Here is a 7,750-nt window from a genome sequence, read left to right on the forward strand (position 1 = left end):
CGCTAAGTCTAAGCCGCTGGTAAATGAACATCTATTTTGTTCAACTTCACGTTTGTAGAATGAAAGAATGAATTTTTTATTTATTTATTGAAGAGTGGATATCCCACGACATTTTTTTTTCTATATTTATGTGTACAGAATTTGATATATGAAATATGGATGGCTGCCTCGTCCAGTGGTATGCGCGCTGGACTGTCGTTCGGCCGTCTTGATTGTCCCGGGTTCATACCTTGCCCACTGGCATTCCCCGTTGTCCTGCGGGAGGTCTGGACAAGGAAGTATATTGTTTTCAATACTGTAGGAACAGCAGAAACATTTAAAACATTTTACAAACCAGAAGGTTTTGTTAAGTCTAGACAAGATCTTATGATAAAAACATACACAAATTCATTATTGCTATGTAGATACTATTTTACTGCACTATGATCAAGCAATGGTGTTCCTTTTCTCATACATAATAAATATTTTCGGAATATTTCCTTCGCTAGGAAAATTTCCCATATTTATGTATGCTTCTATTTAAACTAGATCATGTTTCTACACGCTGTTAGCTAAGCATATCATATTATTTCACCTTTCTGTATTTGGGATTATTTTCCAAATTCAAATGTGTCCCACATGTTCTATTGTAAGGTGTGATGCACTTATATCACGGTTGTATGTTATACAGTAGGACTGTTCTCTTACTTTAAAGCGCTACTCCACGAGTGATTCCTTCAGTGTTGGCATGTTGAGTCAGAGGTTCATGGCAGTCATAATCTTGGTTGGTCAAGAAGATACAGTAACGTAAATCAGGCATGTAAATTTAGTGTCTAAATGTGGTAGTGGAGAATAGGAATAATAATAATAATAATAATAATAATCTTTTATATCCGTAAGGAAATTTGTCTTACAATTTGTGCATTACACCAAACAAAAAACATTATAACTATAAGAAACCAAAGTCTACATTCACACCAGACGCACTCATAATTTACATGTGACAAAGTTTATATCTGATTGTTCTTATTTAATGATTTGATTGCCAGGGGAACAAAAGAGTGTTTGTGTCTGTTTGTCTTTGCTATCGGTGTCTTGTATCTCTTTTGTGATGGTAAAATCACAAAATCCTGACACAAAGGGTGATTCTTTATTTCGAGGATCTTGTTAGCTTTTTTATAGATGTTTGTCTCAAACAACTGCCCAAATGGGGTTTGTTTTTTGCCAATGATTTTGCCAGCAGCATTTAGGATTCTATTAAGTTTATTTTTATTTTTAATGCTCAGATTGCCATACCAGGCAGTGATATTGAAACTTAAAATATTGCAGATGTGAGCGTGATAAAACATAGCCAAGGCCTTTTCGCTAACATTAAACGAGGACAGTTTTCTTAGTAGTCGTAATCTTTGCTGCCCTTTTTTGCTGATATAATCAGTATTTGCAGTAAAATTAAGTGAAAAAGGTTAACACCAAGATCGAAACCTAACGTTTATTATATTATTAGATAAGATAAGATAATTTTTAGTGATCCAATGTAATGGAACTTCAGTTTGACTACAATTGACAAGCTCAGCGAAACTACTGTACAAAAAACAATATTAATTAAAAATTCGAACAACATTCACACCGAAAACACATACACATTCACAACCAGCGCTTTATGAATTTGACTTCTATGTACTTCTCGATGACGAAAGCTGATCTTGTAACACTCTGACCGAAAGTGGGATAAAGGAGTTTTTAAATCTTTCAGTTTTAGTCTTAATGGAAAGGAGACGACCACTTCGTTCAGATCTGATGTAACAGTGGTTTAATGGGTGCAGGTTGTTTTTAAGAATCGTGAGTGATTTGGAAAGGCATCTTCCTTGAAAAAGCTCTTCAAGAGATGGTAGCTGTACTTGAGTGATATACGATGCTTTTTTAATTAGTCTATTTATTCTAAGTCTTTGTGCCAGTGAAGTATTACCATACCAGCAGGTGATGGAAAAGTTAATGAGACTGCTGATGGTTGCAGTGTAGAAAAGTGTGATCATTGTTTGGTCTATGTTGAATTTTCTTCTTATTATATTGTTAACATAGATTTTTTTTTATTGCGCGCAATAAGAATTAAAAATGCGAAACAGCTTAATAAAGTAATAATAAAATAATTTAAGTCTGTTAATTATACAATATATTTTTTTATAAACTTAGTATCTTTGCAGTTGTCATTTAGCTTGCATGGAAGTGCGAACTGGTAGTTAAATGTTAGGCAATCCATCACTTATGCTGGCACCTATTTTTTTTCATAAAAAGAACTGTATATAAACGTTGATAAACATATTCACAAAATGTATCCTCAGGCTCTGCCGGTGTTAATGTTTAAATGGGAATGATCGTCTTGTCCATATCTCGTTTTAACTCTCAGTTTCTTCCCTAACCTTGTTTCTTCATACCTTAACCATATTCTTCTTCTATAATGTAACCCTATTCTCTCAACCCCTCAACTCAAGAAAACATTAAGAAACTGGAGCAGACACAAAATAGAGCAGTGAGATTCATAACAAACGAATATTCACATTTGACTAGAGTAACACCTTTAGTAAAATCACTAAATTTAGAAAGCCTTCAGGACAGAAGGCTCAAAAGTAAAGTAGCAATTATACATAAAACACTGAACCATAATCTTCAATTACAAAAACAAAATTTAATAAAATACTTTGAAAGACACAAAGATAAAGGCACATTCCTCGTCCCATATGCTAGGACAAATTTGCACAAATACTCCTTCTTCCCTAGTGCTATTAGAGCAAGGAATTGGGTTGCCTGAGCTAGCCAGGAAAACTAGTGACTTGGAAGAATTTAAGTCATTGGTTAATATGCAAGACTAAATGCATGACGCATAGGACGTAATCATTTTCTTTTTTTTTTTGAAGTAACGTCTGTATTATATAAGATAATATAAGATTCGCCTGTCTACGCCACTACTTTTTACCGAGAAACAAAAGACAAGGTGAACTTGAAATGTAGGCTTACAATGTATTTAGTTCAAGAGAATCATAGCCTGTTAAACAACTGTATTAAGTTTATTAAATATTTCACAGACGAAGTGGAGTGACCTTTGACACCAGTTTATCATTTACACTTTGCCTAAAGCAAATCGATATAATGCCTAGGTAAAGTAGGAAATGGAGAAGTCATTTTTTACTTTGAAAGCGTCAGGCATTGAATGCCTAGGTATTCTACAGAATACTTGATTTGGTACTTTGCATGTAACAGATATATGTGAAAGTACTGTTTTGAAGGTGGATTCATAGGCTTAGAACCAAGAATACACGAAAATGAATGGACATACATTTTAGATAATTAAATTTCAGTTCATTTATGCACTATTTCCAATAGTGTACATCGCAAATGTCGAGAAAGACAGTTTCGTGGTTTCCAGTGGTAAACATTATTGAACATAGGTAATTGGACAAAACAAATTTATGACAGATTGAGAATTGATAATACCAGATAGGAACAAAATTTCTTGCGAGCTATTTATTATTTAAAGGTTGTAATACTGGTGGTTATGCTTTTGAATAGTTTTGAATAGTTTATTGTCATCGGTGTAATACCATTTCCTCATCAATCTATTATCAGTTTAAGATGACAGAACGGGGAGTTGAGCTAGTGAATGCCTAAAAGGTGGAGACCAATCACGAAGACGACACTTCTGCTAAGCTGGACATGGAACTAAGTGCTGCATGTGGCTCACGGGACTAGGGTCGACTAGGGTATTGTACTACAAATCCTGGACATACTAAAACATGTGTTATTTTCTTTCGGGCTATTTATTTGTTAAAGATAGTAATATTAGTGTAATACTTTTTGAATAATGTTCATCAAATGTTATCGTTTTTTGAAATTCTATTATCAGTTCACCATGACAGAACGGGGAGTTGAGCTAGTGAATGTCAAAAAGATGGAGACCAATCACGAAGACGACACTTCTGCTAAACTGGACATTGAAGATGTCGGTCCAAATCTTGTTACTGGGGTCTGCGCTTCTCTCATGTTTGAAAAAAGTTTAGTTAAGGATTCAAAGTTACATCAGTGTGAGTTTCAAGGTCATTGTATTCTTGGTCTATATGACTTACTTTAGTCTCTGCATATACTTCAAGGAAGTCAGATGTTAGCGGTAAGAAAATGCCTAAGACTTTCTCTGCCTGTTTCTCTCTTTGTCTCTATATCTCTATCTCTGTCTCCCTGTCTCTCTTTCTCTCTGTCTCTCTCTTTTTCACTTTCTGTCTCTCTCTTTATCTCTCTATTTCTCTCTCTCTGCCTCTATCTGTCTCTCTTTCTGTTTCTCTTTCTCTTTCTGTCTCTCTTTGTCTCTCTCCATCTCTCTCTTTTTTTTTCTCTATTTTATTCAGTCTCTTATATTTTTTTTTTCATCTATCTTATTCTTTTCTCTCCTTTCTTGAATTTTTTTCTACTACTTTCTCTTTCTCTCTCTCTTTCTTTCTTTTTCTTTCTGCGTATATTTTTCTGTGTTTGTTTTTAAGGATCTCTTCTATCTACTCTATAAAATGCCTGTCCCCGAGGACTCACTGACTGGTAATCAATGAATTAACCATTTTCCACTGGACGATGAAATAAGAATATCTCACCTGTTAGTACTGACCTTAAGCCCTGAGCAACAATGAAAAGAATCTATTTACAAACAATGTTGACTTTTATTTCCCGGTCATTTCCTCTAAGGTATAGATGATCCACATTTCATAATATCATTTCAAGTCATCATTTATAGTCAAATTCGTTCGAATAAAAAGATTTGGAAATATTTGGGGATTTTACCATCATCATCATCATCATCATCAAACTCCATTAGAGTGAGGGCTGGAGAGGCTCCAATCCTCTCTTGCAAAAGCTCTGGACAGAAACCCTGCTGTCTTGCGTGGTGCATAAATGTCGCCATACAGGTCGAGAATTTTGGGTTTCCCAGACCTGTCGAGACGGAGATCAGCAAGTCTGGGGCAGTCAAACAGAATATGAGGCACGGTTTCCTCTTCTTCCCCGCAGCGGGGGCACCATCAGAAATAAGATGTCATTTACAAAAAAACAAACAAACATAAAAACTCCTTTGTTCCCCTGGCAATCACATCATTGAACAGAATTGATCTATTTGATGTCAATATTTCGCATGTAATGTTTGAGTACAACCAGTGTGAACGTAGATTTTGTTTCTATAGTTATAATGTAGTTTTTAATTCGTAAATTGTACGACCTATTTGTTGATGGATAACAAAGATTATAATTATTATTATTATTTTTATTATTATTATTATGAATATCTGTAGTTTACTAGGACTTTATAAAATTGCCATCAATGCCTTTAAATTACCCCTGACTTGATAAGCATGGTCATGAACGCGCCTGAGACGCTGGAGTTTGTGTGTGAAATTTCAGCTCGCTTGGATAATGAAAATTTGTCAAAATAAATGATGATTTTTTGAAATTTTATGATAAAAGTGTGAGGTTGAAGTGAAAAAGAAATCTGCGTTGATGTCTAAAAAAAAGGTTAAGTCACATTTACTATAAAATCTAATGTTTAAATCATACGTGCAGTGGGTTATTTTAATTGCGCTTTAAGAATCACACTTTGATATCATATAATACTGCCAACTATGCACTTATGCAATTCACACTATGCGAGACAAGCATGATCTCGGTCATGTGTTTACAGATGCTGGACCAATTCGTTCTACAATCTTGTGCCCACTGACTTTCTTCACGTTTTATTCCATTTTGTTTTCTTTCTTTTTTTTCCGTATCGCATTCAATACGTGTGTGTGTGTTTATCTGTGTCTGTGAGTGTGTTGATAGAGGTGGTTTTTTTTAAGTTTCATACAACCACATGAATATAATTACGTCCAGGGGCGTAGCTAGGAATTTTTCATCATTCGCGGGCCTGGGGGGATTGACCTTTTTGAGGGCCCCTGCATTTTGCGTAATTATCAATATTTAATATAAAAAAAACCACTAATTTGGGAACCCCCTGATATAGGGGCCAGGGAGGTTTTTTAAATTCTCCCCCTTCCTCCCCCACCCTAGCTACGCCACTGATTACGTCCCTGACCGAATATCCAATGGTAAGATGATGTTAATACCTCAGGCAGGGTTAAAATCTGGGACTATTATAAAGTAACAAGAATACATAACAAGCTTAATAAAAAAAAATTTCCTTTTTCAAAATTAAAAGCTTAAAAAGGACAAAAACGTAAGGGAAAAAACTCCACACTTACAACTGTCTCTCAATAATATAGAAGTTATTTCCCTTATTCGATATCAAACGAAATAGTTTATAACCAAAAAAATATTTGACTAATTGATTAATTTTTTAATTGATTCATGTTTTGTTATGTACAATAAATAATTGTTTAAGGTCTCAACTTGATCCGAGAATCGGTATGAGAGAAATTATGTGTTCAATCGTCTAAGGGTAAGAAACCCTTCATATTTATCTGTATCTGTGAATACTGGTGAATTTAATTTCTATTGTTGGTATGAAACAAAACAAATACTTACCAGTAATTAATTGACCTAATTATTTTTTTTATATAGATTTTGTCGTGTCTGTGGCAACGAACAATTTTACAAAGTTTCAAACTTTAACCGAGAATGGGTGTGGAAGAAATTACGTGTAGAAACTGTTTATCAGACAAATAGACAGATAGATAGACAGACATATAGAGTGAGTTGATATAACTTTTGTAAAAAAAAACAACTAAACCATAACTTACAAATACTATTAACTAGTACTTATTAATACTTTTAATATGCATTTTCATCGATTTAACTATTGTAAAAAGACGAAAGCTTAAAACCTTTGGCCACATTACAAGATCTACGGGGCTCGCAAACACCTTCCTTCAGGGAACAGTACCAGGGAAAAGAAGAAGAGGCAGACATAAAAAGCGATGGGAGGACAACATTAAAGAATGAACGGGCCTGCCATTGAGAGAGGTTCTAAACAAGGCAAAAGACAGGGAGGAACGGAGAAAGACGGTCGACAAATCTTGCCTGGTGCCCCAACGGTCCAACAGACTAAGGGATAGGTAAAGGTAAAGGTAACAAACTACAGACGTTACTTGAAAAAAAGAAAATAAATACGTCCAACGAGTGTCCCCGTGACAGTCTAACTGTGAATGTTAATCAGTGACTTAAACTCTGCTACGTCGTTGGTTTTCCTGGCTGATTCAGGCAACCCATTCCATGCTCTAATAGCACTAGTGAAGTAGTAGCATTTACACACATACGTTCTAGTATACGAAATAAGAAATGTTCTTTTCATCCTTTTGTCTTGCTGATTATTTTATTATGTTCTGTATCTGTATATGCAAGCAATAATACGCGAAATATCTAGCCGGCACCATTCGCCATGAGTTAGGTTTTTCTGATATTGAATTTGATCCCATTAGTTAATCAATACAATAATACATTGATGTGGGTAATAATTTAAAAAAATAATATAAGTCAACACTATTTTTTTTTTAAATTATAATTCGCATGAACAAAAACGTCTCAACCATCCCCAAGGAATTACTTATTCTGCTGACATGTGAATCACGTTTGACAGATAGAGATAATACTACGATGGACCATGTTGCGAATCATATATAAGTCATCCCTGCTTAAAAGTGCAGAACTAATTTGTTGACTTTTGGTGCTGTTCACGTCTTCCATTAGTGACGTCTGCTCATGTCGTCTACTCACAGAATGTTAAGTAAATTAGCCAATTAGTAACTAA

Source organism: Biomphalaria glabrata, chromosome 1 (assembly GCF_947242115.1).
Source record: "Biomphalaria glabrata chromosome 1, xgBioGlab47.1, whole genome shotgun sequence".
Classification (NCBI taxonomy): Eukaryota; Metazoa; Mollusca; class Gastropoda; family Planorbidae; genus Biomphalaria; species Biomphalaria glabrata.